An 18,175-nucleotide genomic window follows, 5' to 3' on the forward strand; every position below is an offset into this window, starting at 1 on the left:
GATTCTTCAAACATACACAGGTTGTATGCCATTTGCAACCTGGTGGCCAAATAAAGATACGGACATAGAGGCTGTGTTGAGCTAGGGTAACATTATTTAAGATTGTTGTTGTTTAGTCGTTTAGTCGTGTCCGACTCTTCGTGACCCCATGGACCAGAGCACGCCAGGCACTCCTGTCTTCCACTGCCTCCCGCAGTTTGGTCAGACTCATGCTTGTAGCTTCAAGAACACTGTCCAACCATCTCGTCCTCTGTCGTCCCCTTCTCCTTGTGCCCTCAATCTTTCCCAACATCAGGGTCTTTTCCAGGGAGTCTTCTCTTCTCATGAGGTGGCCAAAGTATTGGAGTCTCAGCTTCAGGATCTGTCCTTCCAGTGAGCACTCAGGGCTGATTTCTTTAAGGATGGATACGTTTGATCTTCTTGCAGTCCATGGGACTCTCAAGAGTCTCCTCCAGCACCATAATTCAAAAGCATCAATTCTTCGGCGATCAGCCTTCTTTATGGTCCAGCTCTCAATCCATTAAAGATGCCCTGCAGAGGGAAACACTATTAGAGCAGGAGCAAATCCAAATCTGAAACAAACAGCAGCCTCTAGGGTGACCCAATGCCAACTGCAGGCTGAGTGCCAAAGTTCAAACTCACCACCCTATAGCCAGCCCAGAAAACTGCATTATAAAATTCAGAGGGGTGTGGATTGTGTTTCAGTTCTACGATTATTTTGAAAAGTGCAAATTAAGTGGAATCAAATTTCTCCCCCATCCCTGATGCAGAAGGCCTTCTCAACAAGAAATCAGCTCAATCATAGGTGGTGCTGAGCTTTGGTAGAACCAATGTTGACCAGTGACTACAAGAACATGGCTTCTCTGCTCTCTTGCACCTCTTCAAAATTGCTTTGTAGACGCACATTCCTCTTGTATTACTTCCCCCATCTATTTCCATGGCCATTCACTACCTTCAATCCACCATGCATACTATTCCTCAGATGCTCATGACATTTCCCTCTAATGACACTAATGGGCTCACTAGGGTTGCCAGTTCATTACTTTCTGTGGGAGAGCTGATTTGGCCCCTGTACTGAAGGAATGTCCTATAGCCAGTGCAGGAGATATGTGCACCTGCTCCAATGAGCAAGTGCCTCAATGCCCTCCCATGCAAAAGCTGCACTGCAGTTAACGAGACAATATTCTTTCCTAGAAACAGATGGACTATCTAAAATAAAAACCCCATAAAAGTAAATTAGTCAATACAATACACATTGACAGATGCAGCAAACAAACTCGAGGATTATATTGCGGCAGTTTGAAGGACAATTCAATATCGAGTCCAAATATTTAAAAATAAGGTCTCCTTTTTTGTTTCTAAATCTGCTCCTTTTAGCATCACTAGATCTCTATCCTGTCTGCTTATAATCAAATTCTGATTTTATGTAAAATGCAGGGATCCAGGAATGCATATCACTGTTATTCCTGTGCCTCCGTGTCTAAAGCATAAATAATTGGGTTGCGCCTGCCACAACAGCTATGTTCATGGAGGGTTTGGGGGGAAAGCTCTGGAATGCACAAAGTGAACATGAGTGAAATCCATATGAACCAGTTGTACACAGGGCCCAGATCTACTTTTGTGGCCAAATGCATGCAGAATCAGTCCTCCTTACAGCTAGAATGAAAATTACACATGCCAATGGAAGTTATACATGAGATTGCATAGCATGAATGCACATCTGGGACTGTGTTCATGTAGCTTTTTGAAGAAAATTGGTATCTCACCAACCAAGTATTCAAGCAGCCAGATGGGTGGCTGGGTTTAGTACATCTTCCCAAATTTCAGTTTTCTGCCCAAGAGTTTGACTGATATTGTTTCTGATTCCCTTTAAAGGGTGGCAGTCTCGGTTTCTGTTGCCCTCATGCACCATTGGATTGGAGCCAGCGATTCCAAAGTGCAAATGATTCACGCTTCAAATGTCCATCTTTATAATCTCTTCCTAATCTGCTCTCAGACTGATAGATTTGTGTTCTCTAATCTTCTAAAGAGATGAAGATCAGTTCAGAGATTATAGAACAGACTCAAAAGACAATTCAAGAACAGATGCTCTTTTGCATTGTGTAATATTCCGTGATATTTATTTGCAACTTTTAGGCAGACAAATGAATTGGGGAAATCTGTGAAACGCTGGCAAGCTGGCTAATGTTTAGTATGAAAGAAAACAACATTGATTGGATGTGGGTTTATGGGGACAACTCTGGGATCTGTGAGACAGCACCAGAACATTCCCTTTCAAATCAAAGACTATGGCTGTGTACACATTGCTGTTCACTCAGTGCATTCCAATTGCTGGTGTTTGAAGTCATACACACAAGGCATTAGCTGCAATCCAGATCTATCCCTTGGTTTCTTAAGAAATACTGCTATTTGGTGTGTTTTTCCTTAAACCAGCTTCCATCCAATTTGAAAATGCAAGCCACATTCACTTCACAGTTAAGCTGAGATGTGTACATTCGAGACAGCCATTGCACATGTGCAGGTTACAGAACATACACAGATGACAGATTCATGAATCCAAGGAGCTCGCAGGCATGGGAAAACCAAGAAGGCAATGTGCATCAGGTGAATACCTCCCCCCTTTGGTATGTAGGCCAACGTGCACACACAACTTGAAACACGGCCTAGGAAACAACCTTGCCTTATTTTAAGCCACTAAAATGCCTTATTTTAAGCCACTAAAAAGGAACACAGTTTAAATGCATCATGAACGCCATCTTTCTCAGTTATCATTTATATTAAAACCCCCAAAACGGAGGCACTAGGAATAGCAATACGCTGGTATATCTGCCATTTTAAAAGAAAAAAAAAAATACAGATTATTTTCTCCATAAGTAGGAAGCTAACAAAGCATCATGAAAACTCATGGGGGAAATCTATGTTTTTCCCCAGCACACAATAAAATTTCCTGTATGGCTCATGTATGTATCTCACCCAAAACTCCTCATTTGGAGTTGTATTCTTAACCTATATAAAGAAATAAAGCAACAAAAACAGTAACTGTGAGTGGAAGGTTAGTTTGAGAGGCAGTAATTGGCTCAAAGGCTCCCAGTGAATTTCATAGATCTGGAATTTGAACCCAGTCCAAGTCATTCTGTCCACTATTATACCTGCAGCTCCGTCTGATTCCTACAAAACAATGATTATGACACTGTACTATGAGCATGAAATTTCTGTTCCATCTCGCCTTTCAGATATGAGCTGGAAATTCAACTGGAGAAGATACTTTAAGTAAGAACTTTGTGGAGGTGGGTGGAAACAGACATATCCTTCAAAACGAAGAATTTTAAATATTAATCATTCATAAGATAGAACATCCAGCCTCTGTTGAATTTCTTAAAGAGAGTGTTTGAAGGGTCCTGCTCCCTGAAACATGAAAATGTCAGAGATATATTCGACTTAAAAAAGAAAACCAGGTTTGCTAACTCTCAGCACTCTATTGCTTCATACTCATAGTGCTTTTTTATATTAATTAATTAGCCAGCTCCTATGAAGCAGGTAATTAAGTGGTGTTATCCGCACATTACAAATTTAGAAAGTGAGACACAGAGATTAGTTTTCACCTATGAATGATCAGTCTGCTTTATAATGAGTTAAGAATTTTCAGGCTGATATATTTTTGTGTCAGTAGCAGAGAAAGGGAAATATTTAGCAGTATGGCTAGATTTCTATGATCAGTTAATCTACTATTTGTTCTCTTGCCTATATTCTCAATTCAGATAAAGAGCACAAGCTCCTATAGATGCAGAAGGTACATAACTGAGATTAGGTTCTTTATAGCATCTAATACTCTTGGTATCACTCCTTTGAATAGACCTTTTTAATATACACATTTGGGGGGGGGTGTTTTAAAACAACAACAAAATAGGTAAACATCTATTCTGGAAATGAAATTATTTCTGTAAACCATTGAAAATGTGTTCCCCTCATTTTTGAGGGAAAGTTCTCATTGGGGATTAGAATGGTCCATTGCAAAAAAAATGAGAGTCTTCCAGGTTAATATTCACTGTAGCTGGGGAAAAATAAACCCTACTCCAATTTAATTGCGGAGATTTGCTTTGATTTTTGCTTCAAGTGAATTCAGCAGTACTCTGGACTTAAGGTTTGCAGAGTCCCTTCTTGGAAATTTATCCACTCTCATAAAAATTATTTTGGCTCCTCTCAAAATTTTCTAGATATTGTGCTTGAGGAGGAATTAATGTCAAATGCTGCTTTAGGAGGAATGTTGGTGGTGGCTGCAATCATTATGCTCCTCTTTGGTATTTTGCTGTCCCAACAGCTGAATGCAGTAAGTTGAACAGGATTTGAACCTCAGTCTCCTGACATCTACCACTTGCTGTGCCCAAGCCTGTTTGTCAAATATTCTAGAAACAATATATTTTAATGCGCTCGCTCGCGCTCTCTCTCTCTCTCTCTCTCTCCTTTCTTCTTTCCCTCCCTTCCTCTTTCCTTTCATCTACTGAGGCTGCCAGCTCCATAGGAAAGTTGCCGATGGGGTGGGGAGCTGGCATTCCTGGTCCCTATTCCTAAGAGGCAAAAGTTGAGGTGGAAAGGGGAGAGCCCCACTCCTCCAAGTCGAGTAAAGGTAAAGGTAAAGGTACCCCTGCCCGTATGGGCCAGTCATGTCCGACTCTGGGGTTGCGCGCCCATCTCGCTTAAGAGGCCGGGGGCCAGCGCTGTCCGAAGACACTTCCGGGTCACGTGGCCAGCGTGACAAGCTGCATCTGGCAAGCCAGCGCAGCACACGGAAACACCGTTTACCTTCCCGCTAGTAAGCGGTCCCTATTTATCTACTTGCACCCGGGGGTGCTTTCGAACTGCTAGGTTGGCAGGCGCTGGGACCGAGCAAAGGGAGCACACCCCGCCGCAGGGATTTGAACCGCTGACCTGATGATCGGCAAGTCCTAGGCGCTGAGGTTTTACCCACAGCGCCACCCGTGTCCAAGTCGAGTGCCACCATTCAATTCCCACCACATTTCTCCCTGCTTCTCCTGGTTCAGAGCCTGCCAAGCAAAGTTCTAGCCCAATAGATTTGCAGGGCTCAGGGCACACACGCCCCCCCCCCGCTTCACAGCATTTTCCTTCTATGGCGTGCTAAGAGAATAAAATTTTCAGCATTTCTGGGTCACCTAAAGGTTTCCTGGTCAAGAAAGGAATGATGGATTGGTCCCTTAATAGGTCATGCTCATTTTCACCCACAGTTTGGGCTCCTTGAAGACCCTGGATAATAAGGAGGGGAGGGGGAAGAAATATAAAACTCTTTAATTTGACTGTAGGATAAAAAATGGTCTCATTTTCAGGCATAACTAGGTCATTTCCCTCCAAAGGAATGATGGGTTAGTGTGTGACAAGTTCTAAAATATGCCCACTACTTTGTTCCCTAACAACTGCCCTTTTGGCCTTTTATTTCTAAGGATGAAGCCAGTTAGTGAAAACGAATCATCGCAGTGATGGCTTCTAAAAACTTGAGCTTTTTTTTGCATTGGTTTTAAGTATTCAGTAGTTTTGACTTTTAATTAAACGCTCTTTAACTCTTCATTTTAACATGTAAATATTGAAGGGAGATTGACGGGAGGGATGGAGAAAAAGAGAGCTATTTCTGTTCACTTAAATAGTATATCTAAAATTAACTGTCCAAGGTTGATTGACAGTCCCACTGAGCCAGAGTATATGGATTCAAGCCAATTAGAGTTATGATCCCAAACATACTCCTAACAAACATTTAATGAGAAGTTCCTTTCATTCATTAAATTCAAAGAAAGTGGGTTTAGGGTAGGTTAGTCCTCTTTCTAGTTTCAGTGTGCTAAATCTGGACACCCCCAAAGTTGTGATTTCTCAGTTTACTTGCCAAAGATCCAGGAGAAACTGCTGCCTTCTAGAAATTCTCCCTGGACATCACTTCCGCCTTTGAAATCCCGGTCATGTCCAGGAAATCCTAAAGGTATAGCAGCCCTAGTTAAGCCATGAAGTGGAGTTTTGAAGTTAAAAAATAAAATGTAGAATCTCAGATATGGGGTCACAATTCTGAATGATCTACATTGGGGTGACTAAATTGTGGCCCACTAGCCAGATCCAGTCTGCCAAGCCCCCGCAGCTTAATCTCCCCATCTCTGGCATTTTCACATACAGCCACAGAAACAGACACCCATCCCCTTTCCTGTTGGCCCCACAGGTGGAAGTTGCATGATAAGAGAGAGCAAAGATACAGTGCCAGGAATTAGAGTTCCTTCACAAGTTGAACTGATAACATAACATCAGGGTCTAGGAAAGGATTGTAACTCAAATGCTAAAATATGTAGTGAATGCGTCTGTAGAAATGCATTTTGCTTTTCCTCTGAAAAGATGCTAATGTTTGTGCACATGTTCATGTGATGCCATTACTCAGATGCAGAAAACTGAACATGCACAACACATGCTCTTCTGGTGCTGTCATTCAAATACAGAAATGCAGGGAAACAATGTGCATCTCTTCCAAAAGTGACCTGGAGAGTTAATGATTTTGGAAGTCCTTTAGGAACTATTCATAGCAAGTATCTGTCCTTTTACATAGTGCATGTATCTACCGAGCTAAAAATATTGGTGATATTGAAGCGTTAGAAGCTACATTGTTAAGAGGATAGCTGCAACAGCTTGGCTGAAACATCATCAACAACAAAAACCCCTTCCTATTAGGAGAAGTGAAGAACCAGAGCAGTGAAACAAATAGGATGACTTGGGAGCCAACTATCACAGCAGCGACTGCATGGCATGAGCTTCTTTCATGTCTACAGCAAACAGAATTCAATTACTGTTTGGATATGATCAATTATTGCCAAAGGGCTTGCCAAGTCTATTTACTGTGCTGGCACAAATGCAGCAGCTTCTTCTCAGAAAGGTTATCAAGTGTTTCTGGGATGATGAGAAAGAGAGAGGGGGAAAGCAAACAATACTAAGAAATACTACTGAAACATGGCTTGAAGTTCATTCCAGTCCACAGAAGCCCATAATTTTGCAATGCAAAAGCTACAAAGTGTGGCAAGGGAAGTACCAATACAAAGAATCCCAGATGGTACCAGAAAATTGATCAGCTGTGCTTCTCAACCACTTAACAGCACCAGTCGGGTAAAAAAAAAGGAGACTCCCAGCTGCTCAGTGGACGAATCACTATAATATGTTGGTGTAAAAACATCACTGGTGCTGTTATGGCTATTGCTACGATTTACAAACTTCACTCTGAGGTTTTTCAATTAAGATAAGGGAGTGAAGCCAGCTGCCTATGGAAAGCCTCTGAATGTCGAAGCGGGACTAGGCTGGGAGTCCACTTGCTTATGCAAATGGCCATCATTCTTTACTGTCAATTGACAAAGCAACCGACATCTACTAGGGGTCATGGTGTTCAGGAATAATTTGAAAATCATTTGGTGACTGATCACCAATTAACTACCAGAGGGCGAGAGATCGACTGACGCTGCGAGAGATGACCCTCTAAATTAGTGCTGTGCTGATATTTTCCCCTGGTTGCTCCACCTTGACCGTTCATGTGAGGGATGGGTGAAAAGAAATCACCCATTGAAAAGGAATTCAGTATGAGAACTTTGAAATGCTCTGGGCATGGGGGAGATGCAGAGGTTCACCTCTTGCTCTTAACTTCCAACTAGGCAGCATCTTTGTCTCCCTGCTTTATGGAACACTGGTTTAGAACATGCCAGACAAAGAAGGGCAATTTCTGAGGGCCTTACCAAGAAATGTGGCTGACCAAAAAATGACTTGCAGAGCACTGAAGAGTTCCAGAGGATGATATTATTATTATTATTATTATTACTTAGCAGAGAACTTTCTTTTTAAAAAAGTCAAAAGCTTTAATTAACCTTTTTTAAAAAAAAAAACCACTGCTCTCCTTTAATAATAATAAAAAGCCTTTCTTCAGTGCTCTGCGGGTGGTCTCGTGATGCAGTGCCTACATAACTTGGATTCAAGCAGAAATCAGGCATGGCTCTGACTCCCTGGGGCAGAGATTTAAGAAGACCCTGTATGAGAAATGGAAGAATGGGGAAATCATGAAGGAGTATACATGAGTAGCCAACAATTGCAGAGAGAAAGTCGGGCAGGCCAAAGCTCAAAATAAACTCAGACTTGCAGGAGATGTTTAAAACAATAAAACATGTTTCTTCTGCTATGTTCAAAGGAAGAGGAAGAGCAAGCAAGTTGTAGGTCATTTGCATGGAGAAGGTGGAGAAACTGGGTGTCAGAGAGAAGGCAGAACTGCTGAACACCTACTTGGCCTTTGTCTTCACCCAAAGAGGATGCTGTGCCCAGCCTGGTGATGACAGCCTGGTGATACAAGGAGGGACTTGGAAGACCCAGGTCTCCTCAGTACTTCTTTTAGGAGTGAGACTACAAACATAAGAGATCTTCGAAGCTGCCTCCATCTTCATTGCTGAGCCAGAATAGGATTATTTGAGAGCAATTAAAGCTTGTTAATTGGGTCAGGGGTTTTGCTAAATCCTTGAAGGAGTCGGTATACAGGTAATACTAATGGCACAAACTTGCATAAAAGTTGCATATGCTAATTTATAGATATAGATTAGATTCCCCCCCCCCTCTGATGACAGATATAAAAGTAGCATGAGGTGATCCATGAGGTGATCCAACTTGCACTTCGGATCCCACATGCCTCACACGTTCAAGAAACTGCCAGAAACAAACAAGGATGTGGTAATTTCTGAAAGCACTCACCACTAATTTATTTGTATTCCTATGAATAATGTACAACAAAAGCACTTGCACTGTGTTAAACACTGACAAATGCAATGAAGTTCTAACCCCAAAGAGACGACATTCATTTCACCAAATACAAAAAATCAAAAAGTAGAATGTAAGATTAAAGAAGAAGTAAAAAAAATGAACAAACACCACTTGCCATGGAGTGACTGGGAAAATGTGGAAGAAAGGTTTTTGAATGTGGACATACCTTTTTGTATAACTAGTACTCATCAAGAAATGTAGACACCACCAAGGAGATTTTACTTTTTTTTAATTTGAAAAGTTTCAGGTTTAAGAATTTCTCTGTACAAGGGCTTCTATACTGGGTGAGGGCAGGGAGTAAGATGGAAGAACAAATGCAGTGGTACCTCGGGTTAAGTACTTAATTCGTTCCGGAGGTCCGTTCTTAACCTGAAACTGTTCTTAACCTGAAGCACCACTTTAGCTAATGGGGCCTCCTGCTGCCGCTGCGCCACCGGAGCACGATTTCTGTTCTCATCCTGAAGCAAAGTTCTTAACCCAAGGTATTATTTCTGGGTTAGTGGAGTCTGTAACCTGAAGCCTATGTAACCCGAGGTACCACTGTATAGGAAAATAAAGAGAGAGCTAACAACTGAAGAGTGAGTTGAGCAGGCAAAACTGTTCTGAGCAAATGCAGGAAACATAATCACAACAGTGGAAGAGAAGAGGATAAAATGGGATAAGGAGTAGAATTGTAGCATTAGGCATCTAGATGATTTTTGGTAGAGATGGTGTTTGATCTTGGGATTGTTTTCCTGCTGTACCTGATTGTATAAGAATTTGTTTTTTTAATGGACCTTATCTTGAGGAGTTTAGAAGAAGAAAAATATTAGGTAAATATGTTGGTGGTTTGCACCTTAAAACATGATGGTTTCAGATGTTTCACATGTTTAGTCTAATGCTCGGACTCTAATGCTGAAAGATAATGATGCCTGATGTTATGCTGCGCAATAGCTGGCAGATAGTATAGCATTTGTTTACCACTATCAGAATTCTCTCTGGCATCTGCGTGTGTACAGTTGCACATTTTATGATACCTTCGGAAGTAGTAATAACAGGTTCACCAACTATAATGCCAGATGGGGGAGTTGCTGAATGCAGCTGCAGGATAGTTTTCATGCCCAGGAGACCTACTTTAAGCATCGCTTATTTGATTTAATGCAAAACACAATGCTAGTATCACTTTCAGAGCTGATAAACAACTATCCTGAATTAAAATAGTCAGCTCATTAAGACCATATTCTTAGTGAACCTTGGGTCACTGAAACTGTAAAGTGTCTATATGCTTTCTTGTTTTGCTTGCTGTTGCTGCATATATTTTACTATGTAAAATATAAAGTAGCTAATATTATCAACCTACTCAACTAGCTCTGAACACCATTGAATATTTGAACAGGTCCATTAAACCAAGGAACATGTTTCTTGAAATTTTTGCTTAAAAGGTGAAGACACAGATGCCATGCCAGTTTACTTATAGACTGGCACCATGATTTAGAATCCCATGCAATCTCAAATGTGCATCTCCCCATTCCTTTCTCTGGATGCCCAAAGCTGGTTCCTTCATTGGAATTGACAAGGAACCTGCTGTTAGGCATCAAAGCTCCTCCAACAATATATGATGGATGGATTGGCATGAATGGAACTGTTAACATGGTACTTTTTCAGGTAGCACACCACCAACCTTTCTGACAATCCATTATTCAGACTCTGCAGCACCCTGGATTAGACAGGCAGATCCTACTCCTACTCCCATGAAGTCAATAGAAAATTTAAATTAGAATAATAAAATCATAGAATTGTAGAGTTGAAAGGGACCCTGAGGGCCATCTTGTCCAAATCCTTGCAATGTAGGAATCTCAACTAAAGCATCCATGACAGATGACCATCCAACCTCTGCTTAAAAACATCCAGTGAAGGAGAGTCCACTGGCTTACTGACAGAACATTTACTCAGAAATTTTTATCAACTGGTTTGCATCCTACCCTCTGGAGCAGGCGAAAACAAACTTGTTCCATCTTCCATGTGACAGTCCTTTAGATATTTGAAGATGGCTATCATATCTCCTATCAGTCTCCTCTTTTCCAGGTTAAACATACCCTACCTCCCTCAACCTTTCCTCATAAGTCTCCTTTCCAGACCCTTGATCCCCACTGCACATGTTCCAGCATTAGTATTGATAATGTCTTCTCTTTCTAGAGGTTTGCAAACTTTTCTGTAAGCTCCATCCCACACCCACACATCATTCAGGCAAGTGGAAGGCATTGTTTCAGTTCAAGGATACATGCCAGCTGGGCAAAAGCACATAAGAAAGGCATAGAGGAGATCCAAGAAGCAAAGGACAGCTCCCACTGGAAGTGGACAACAGATACGAGAGAAACCAAGTTACATGTGAGACTATCACCGTACTCAGAATGGAGGGGCATGGGAGTCTCCCCTCACACACTGTTTCTACCTGGCAATTAGAAAATGGGTTATTTTCAAAAGCAGCCATTACCCTCAATATGATGGAGGTGTGGGAATTCCTTCACAACTTTAAGGATCCTCAGATTCATTGTAAACATCAACACCTCTTCAGTTGTATATTTACAGATATGTATTTTTGTGTACACCAAGTATCTGCCTATATTGTACTGAAACAGTCTTCGATATCCTCCCAAGAACCGTGGATGTTAAATATAGGTTGGGCAGAGTCATAAAGAAATCGGTTTTATTATAAATGTGGGTAATCACTTGCAAGTTTTCAAAGCGGAATGAATGGGGATTCAGCTGCACAGTCTCACACCTGCTCTGAAAATTTACTCCTTGGTGTATAATTTTGTAGCATTCAATAAATAACCACCTTGAGGTTTATAGACGACTGTATACTATTTACTGCCCCCTCTAGATCCAACTTTTTCCCCCAGCTGATGGGAATTAATTTACAACAGAAACACTTGGTAAACAGTATTTCTTTCTTGGTCTGTAGAGTGTTTAGAAGCTGCAAAAGTCTCCTACTACTTTTCAATGCTCATGATGGTTTCACATTTATTATTGCCATATTTTTAACATTTGAAAAACTGGAAAGCTTTCAGACTGTTGAGCACTTACAATAAACCCTGTTTTGGGCAAGGAGTGAGAGCCAATGTAAAAGCCAAAATGGTGTAGTTGTTAGAGTGTTGGACTAGGACCTGGGAGACCAGGGTTCAAATCCCTCCTCTCAGTCATGAAACTCAATGGGTGATGTTATGTACTGAGTTGAATAGGATCCAAACTGCAGCAGTCTGATTGGTCCTAGAACAATAGGATCCAAAATGCAGCAGTCTGATTGGTCCTAGAACAATAGGATTCAGAATGCAGCAGTCTGATTGGTCCTAGAACAATGCAGCAGTATGATTGGTTGGCAGGAACCACCGAATCCTGCTCCAGATAGAAGTGAATCCACAACCTGATTGGCTTACAGTAGAATTCCGGAATTAGCCAATCATGTGCAGCCCATTGTGTAAATAATGTATATAAAGCAGATACTGTGAGGGGACTTCCATTCATTCCTCCTCACCACTATGAGCTGAATAAAGAGCATGAAATCACTTTGCGACTCTGAGTATATTTCAGGTGACCTCTTAGTATAATGTACCTCAAAGGGTTATTGTGAGAATAAAATGGGGAAGAGGATAAAATGGGCTGGGCCAGGAAGGTGATTAAGGCCTCCTTGTGAAAGAGGGCTGTCCCTGCCTGCTTGAAAGAGGCAGTAGTAAAACCACTCCTCAAGAAACCCTCCCAGTTGCATACAGATCTCTTGCTGAGTTAGGAAAAGTATTTCCCCTTGCGAAGAAACACCTCTGGATCCTATGTGCTTTCCTTCTACCCAACGACTAGGCTAAAATTTCCTGATACTCATCCTTTTGTGAAGGTTCCAAGAGAGAAAATAATAGGGGAACCACCCTATTTAAATGGGATGTGGGTGACGCTGTGGGTTAAACCACAGAGCCTAGGACTTGCCGATCAGAAGGTTGGCGGTGCGAATCCCCGCGACAGGGTGAACTCCCGTTGCTCGGTCCCTGCTCCTGCCAACATAGCAGTTCGAAAGCATGCCAAAAAGTGCAAGTAGACAGGAAGGTAAATGGCATTTCTATGTGCTGCTCTGGCTCGCCAGAAGCAGCTTAGTCATGCTGGCCACATGACCCGGATGCTGTATGCCGGCTCCCTCAGCCAGTAAAGCGAGATGAGCGCTGCAACCCCAGAGTCGGCCACGACTGGACCTAATGGTCAGGGGTCCCTTTACCTTTACCCTATTTAAGTTTGCAAACAGCTTACAATAGGGGAAGGAGCTAAGCTCGGGTGGTATCCCCAGTCCCTGCTTTCACAGGGAGGCCCTGTGATTATTCTGCAAAGTCCTTACATGACTCCTTTCACTTGCCCCCTAACATTTCCCCCACCCTGCACAGGCTCAGAAATTTCCCACTCATTAAATCCATTTCAGGGGCTGGAGAAGAGCTGTAGATGAATGCCTATTCAAAAATTCCCTGCGTAACTTTTAGCCAGCCTTACAAGGTCTCCTAAAGAGGAGCTATTCTGAATAGCTTACTTTTCCAGATTTGCATACATAAATTGACCCCATGTCATGTTGCTAAACTGAGCATATAAACCCGGAGCTCTGCTGATACGTCTGACCAGCACTGTGAACTAGCAGCTGCCAAGACCTTTGAGATTTGTGGCATTTTCACTTCTCAGTCCCTGTCTGCTCTGACCTTTGGGGCACTAGAACATGAGTGGAAGTCTCATTTACATGCATGTTGCTCAGAAGCTCAGTCTAATCCCCATGCTTCCCATACCTTTAGAGCCTTTTAATAATACACTCTTCCTCTGCTGCGAGGGGAAAGAGCCTTTAAATCAAATATATTGTATTTCAGGTAATGCTATTCCTTATTTATATAGATACTATATTACTGTCTCTATTTTTGTATCGCATGCCAATACATATTTATCCTGATGCTATAAGGATATCCTTGTGATAAGTTTTTCTGCACTATTATATTAGAGTTATTTATTTCCTTAATTCATTTGACATATTAGAGCTTGCTCACTCTACAAGTCCAGGTGCACTAGAGACATGACATTTCAGCCTCCACTATTATTTCAGGCTGTTTTATACAAAATGAGCAGCATATTGCTGCATGAATCTCGCAAGTACACGTTGGGTTGTTATGTCTTCCCCCCCCACTTAAATCCTATCAAGCACAGCAGGAGAAATAAAACATTTCAGAGTCATAATTGAAACTAGCACGAGGACAAACAAAAGAGGATGCCATCACCCTGGTGTGGCTCCCCTTCGTTACATACACAGCAAAACAAGACAAGAGCCCACCGACAGCATACAAATCAATATAGCTAACTTGACCCAACAACCCCCCCCCCCAAAAAAAACCAACAACCTCACTGCAGCCAACTAAAGCCAACCAACAATGCACTGGGCAATTTCTCTTACCACCAATGAAAACTAATAAATGAATAGAAACAGAACCTACCCATGTTGACGCTGAAACAAAAACCTTGCTCATACACTATGTAAAAGAATGAAAATATACTACCCCCCACTGTTCTCTCCCTACTTCTCTTCTTCGCCAACCTTATGCTGCCTGTAACATTAGCGTCTCACATCAAATACAACTGATCTGTAGAAAAGGCTCTATGAACAGAAAACAGAGACACTTGTGTGTACTTTTGTAATTCAAGAAAGTCTTTAATAAAAAAACAACAACAAAAAAAAAGAATAAAGTCATAATGTGTAAAAAGCAGCCGATTCTTAATTTGATGCTCTCTTATTATTAAATAATATAATATACTGCTTGATTGCTAAAATGGCTTTAAAGCAGTTTGTAAGCATAAAACCAATGTCAAATTCCAAGTGATTCTGCTTGGTGGCACGTTGGGAAATTTGACACTTAGGTCTAGGCCCCTTAGGCAAACTGGGCTCTGGCCACTTGTGATGGCTGGTGGCTGCAAGGCAGTGGCAGACAGAGACGGCCATCTGGGTCAGCTGACTGGCCAGGAATGCTGCTGATTGGTCAGGCATGCCTGTAAGGTTGCTAGGCATCTGTGGGCCAAGCCTTTATTAGGGATGCCTGTGTTAGGATTTTTATCCATCCGTGCTGCTCCAGCAGTAGCACTGTTTTGTGTATATCATGTGAGTGTCCGAGTGAGCGTGAGACAGGAAGTCTCAGTACTGCTGGAAGTTAGTTTCACTTCTGTTTGTGGTGCTGTTCTATACTGGTGCTCCAAGAGCACAGATGTGCTGATGGATTCTTTGTATATAGACTGTAAATAAAGTAGTTTTAGAGCTACTGATTGACTCTTTCTTCTGCTGTGATATGCTCCTCTCAGGAGGGAGGGGTCGCTTATCACTGGTCTCTCTGGACTGAGGGAGATTTACAGCCAGGGAGGACCACCAGAGAGACGCCCTGGTGTCTTGGGAAGTTGGCGGCCTTCCCGGGCATGTTTCCAACAGCCTGGCAAGTCAGCATCTATCCATCAGCGTAGTGATGAGCTATGCTGGCCTTTGGCCTTTGCTGCTGCTTCTCAACATGGATCAGTAAGGGTGCAAGAGCGCTGCCAAGATGGGATTTTGGATCAGATGTCCAGGGCCCCCACTTAGTGGAACGAGCGGGAGGGCTCAAACATACCAAGTCTGGTTTACCAAGCTTCGAAGTAAACAAGGTAACATATTAACACCCCACCACCACCATAAGAATATTAAGTCCAGAGTTTGTACTAGCAGGGTAGAGACTCCTTAAGTTTTTACTTAGCTGTGGTAGCATCTGAGTCAATGCTGTACCTTTTCATGAGCGGCTGCTGTTTCCACTTGAGTCCTTAATATGTTCCCCTCCACCCTAGTACAAGATAATTATTTTCAGAGTTTATTTGTGCAGCATTGCAGGGGGGGTTTTTGTTCATCAAATATTATTTTTATTTGGCAGCCTGAATTGGTCTCGGTGGATCTGATTGCTTGCCATGCAGAAAGAAGGAAAATAGATAACTGATTGAATGACTATTTCACAGAGAGCTTCAAAAATTCTTCAGGCAAAGCTATTCAAAAGCACAGATACAAATTAAAATGTAATTTACTCTTTTCTTCCACATCATAACTAAATTGTGCTGTTCTTTGTTTAAGTCTCTATTATTCTAGCAATGAGGCGTTCTTTCAGGTCACTGCTTTTGGCAGCTGATTTTTAGACATTGATCCTAATGTGTGTAAATTATTTGCTGAGTTGGGGAGGGCGGGAACTCTTTGTCAATGGCGTATGATTATTTATTTATTTTAAAATAAAGCATGTTCTTATCAGCATCTTACATCCAACAACGAACACATCCTACACTTTTATTAAGTCTGTAGCTGTGACTTAATAAAAGAAGTAAAAGTTTTTGAAGGGACGCGGGTGGCGCTGTGGGTAAAACCTCAGTGCCTAGGACTTGCCGATCGTATGGTCAGCGGTTCGAATCCCCGCAACGGGGTGAGCTCCCGTCGTTCGTTCCCAGCTCCTGCCTACCTAGCAGTTCAAAAGCACCCCTAAGTGCAAGTAGATAAATAGGTACTGCTTTATAGCGGGAAGGTAAACGGCGTTTCCGTGCGCTGCGCTGGTGCTGGCTCGCCAGAGCAGCTTCGTCACGCTGGCCACATGACCCGGAAGTGTCTCCGGACAGCGCTGGCTCCCAGCCTCTTAAGCGAGATGAGCACGCAACCCCAGAGTCGGTCACGACTGGCCCGTACGGGCAGGGGTACCTTTACCTTTACCTTTACCTTTACTATTTCATCTTGCTGCAACTCTGGTAAATTTGCCTGTGTTTAATAGAGATTAGATAGTTCTTTTCTATATTTATTAACTGTGCTTCCAAATCCAGATCAAAAATTCACCCCAAAAATAAAAAAAAATAAGGCCAGAAGAAATAAAAACAGAAAGTGAACAGATTCAAAGAGTCTGTCCTTAAGATACAAATTATTTCTATCAAAAATGTTATCATTACAAAATGCCTTCTATTAATGCTGTCTGTTATCCTATGATCCTCAGATGAAGGGCAATGTAGAGATTTAATTAAAAAGAATAAACAGAATGATGTGTTAGGAGGCCTAATTGTAAATGAGTGCTAAGCTACACACTCAGTAAGAATCTGACCTGAAAATATTCAGACAATTCCATCTTTTTTCAAGAATAAGAAAGTTTGATAGCATCAATGTGCACATATGCTACTGTGCATTGCTATCTTGTAAGGAAAACAAAAGGCAGGCTGAAAACTGAGGCCAGCTGTGCATGCCTTGCGGTTTGTGGTTGTATGAACATCAGAAACTGCCTCACACCAAGGACTCATCTACACAGCTGCAAATAGAATGTTTTAAACGTCTTGTAAAGTGCAATATACAAATGTGACACTAGATGGCGACAGTGAGCTATGCAAAATTCAATATATTTTCCCAAATGTTTTTTTAAAAAGCATTTTTATGTGTGTGTAGATTCCACCCAAGTAGGACCACTGGTCCATCTGGCACAGTTTTGTCAAAACTGACTGGAGTGTACATATGAGTCTTCCCCAGTCCTACCAGGGGATGCTGGGGATTGAAGCTGGGATGTTTTGCATAAAAAAACATGTGTTCTAGCAGTGATCTGTGGCCCTTGTAACACAGAACGGCAGGTGACTAGTAGATGTGTGCCATTCTGGAAGCAAGATCAGATCATTTCAAACCTCAAAGTCCGAGGAGGTGGGAAGAATTTCACAAGCATCCCGACTCCTTAGGTGCAGGCATTTCCCTACATCTAAAACAATTAAAATGGAAAACAACATGCGGCTGCTTTGCTAGAGCAGAAGCTGACATTCTGGGCAAGCTTCACATTTTTAAATGTCATGAATGAGATAGCAGGCATTTCAATCAGAGCACAGGCCCGGAGAAACAAGTCCAGTGTGAGCTACTTAAATGACTTCTTTTTCAACGCAGCAGGTGTGAGTCAGATTTATCTGACAGTACAGCTAACCCCATAAGACTGAAAGGCTGAGGGATTGCTCTCAAAGCAGAGACAGACTCTGGAGCTCCTCTTCTTCCCTCAATTAAAATGAGAAAGGAAATGGGATGTTGCACTAGAGGTAAATTCAATGGTTTAAAGCAGTGGAATTAACTAAGTGATGCATAAGGGTTGCATAAGCGAGCAACACTTCTTGAAAGGTTATCCACTGTTTTAATGCCAGTAGAATCTGGAAAGTCTTTGCATTTTTAGTCTAGTAAAAGCAACAGCAGAAGACACAACAGTTCAACAGATCCAGTGTATTTGAAGAAGGGAAAGCTCATTTATTTTCCATTGATGTGTGGTAGTTAAGCTACAGGTACGTTACTTTTCATATAGTAGCTGAA

The sequence above is a fragment of the Podarcis pityusensis genome (genome assembly GCF_964106645.2).
Source record: "Podarcis pityusensis genome assembly, chromosome: 10".
Lineage (NCBI taxonomy): Eukaryota > Metazoa > Chordata > Lepidosauria > Squamata > Lacertidae > Podarcis > Podarcis pityusensis.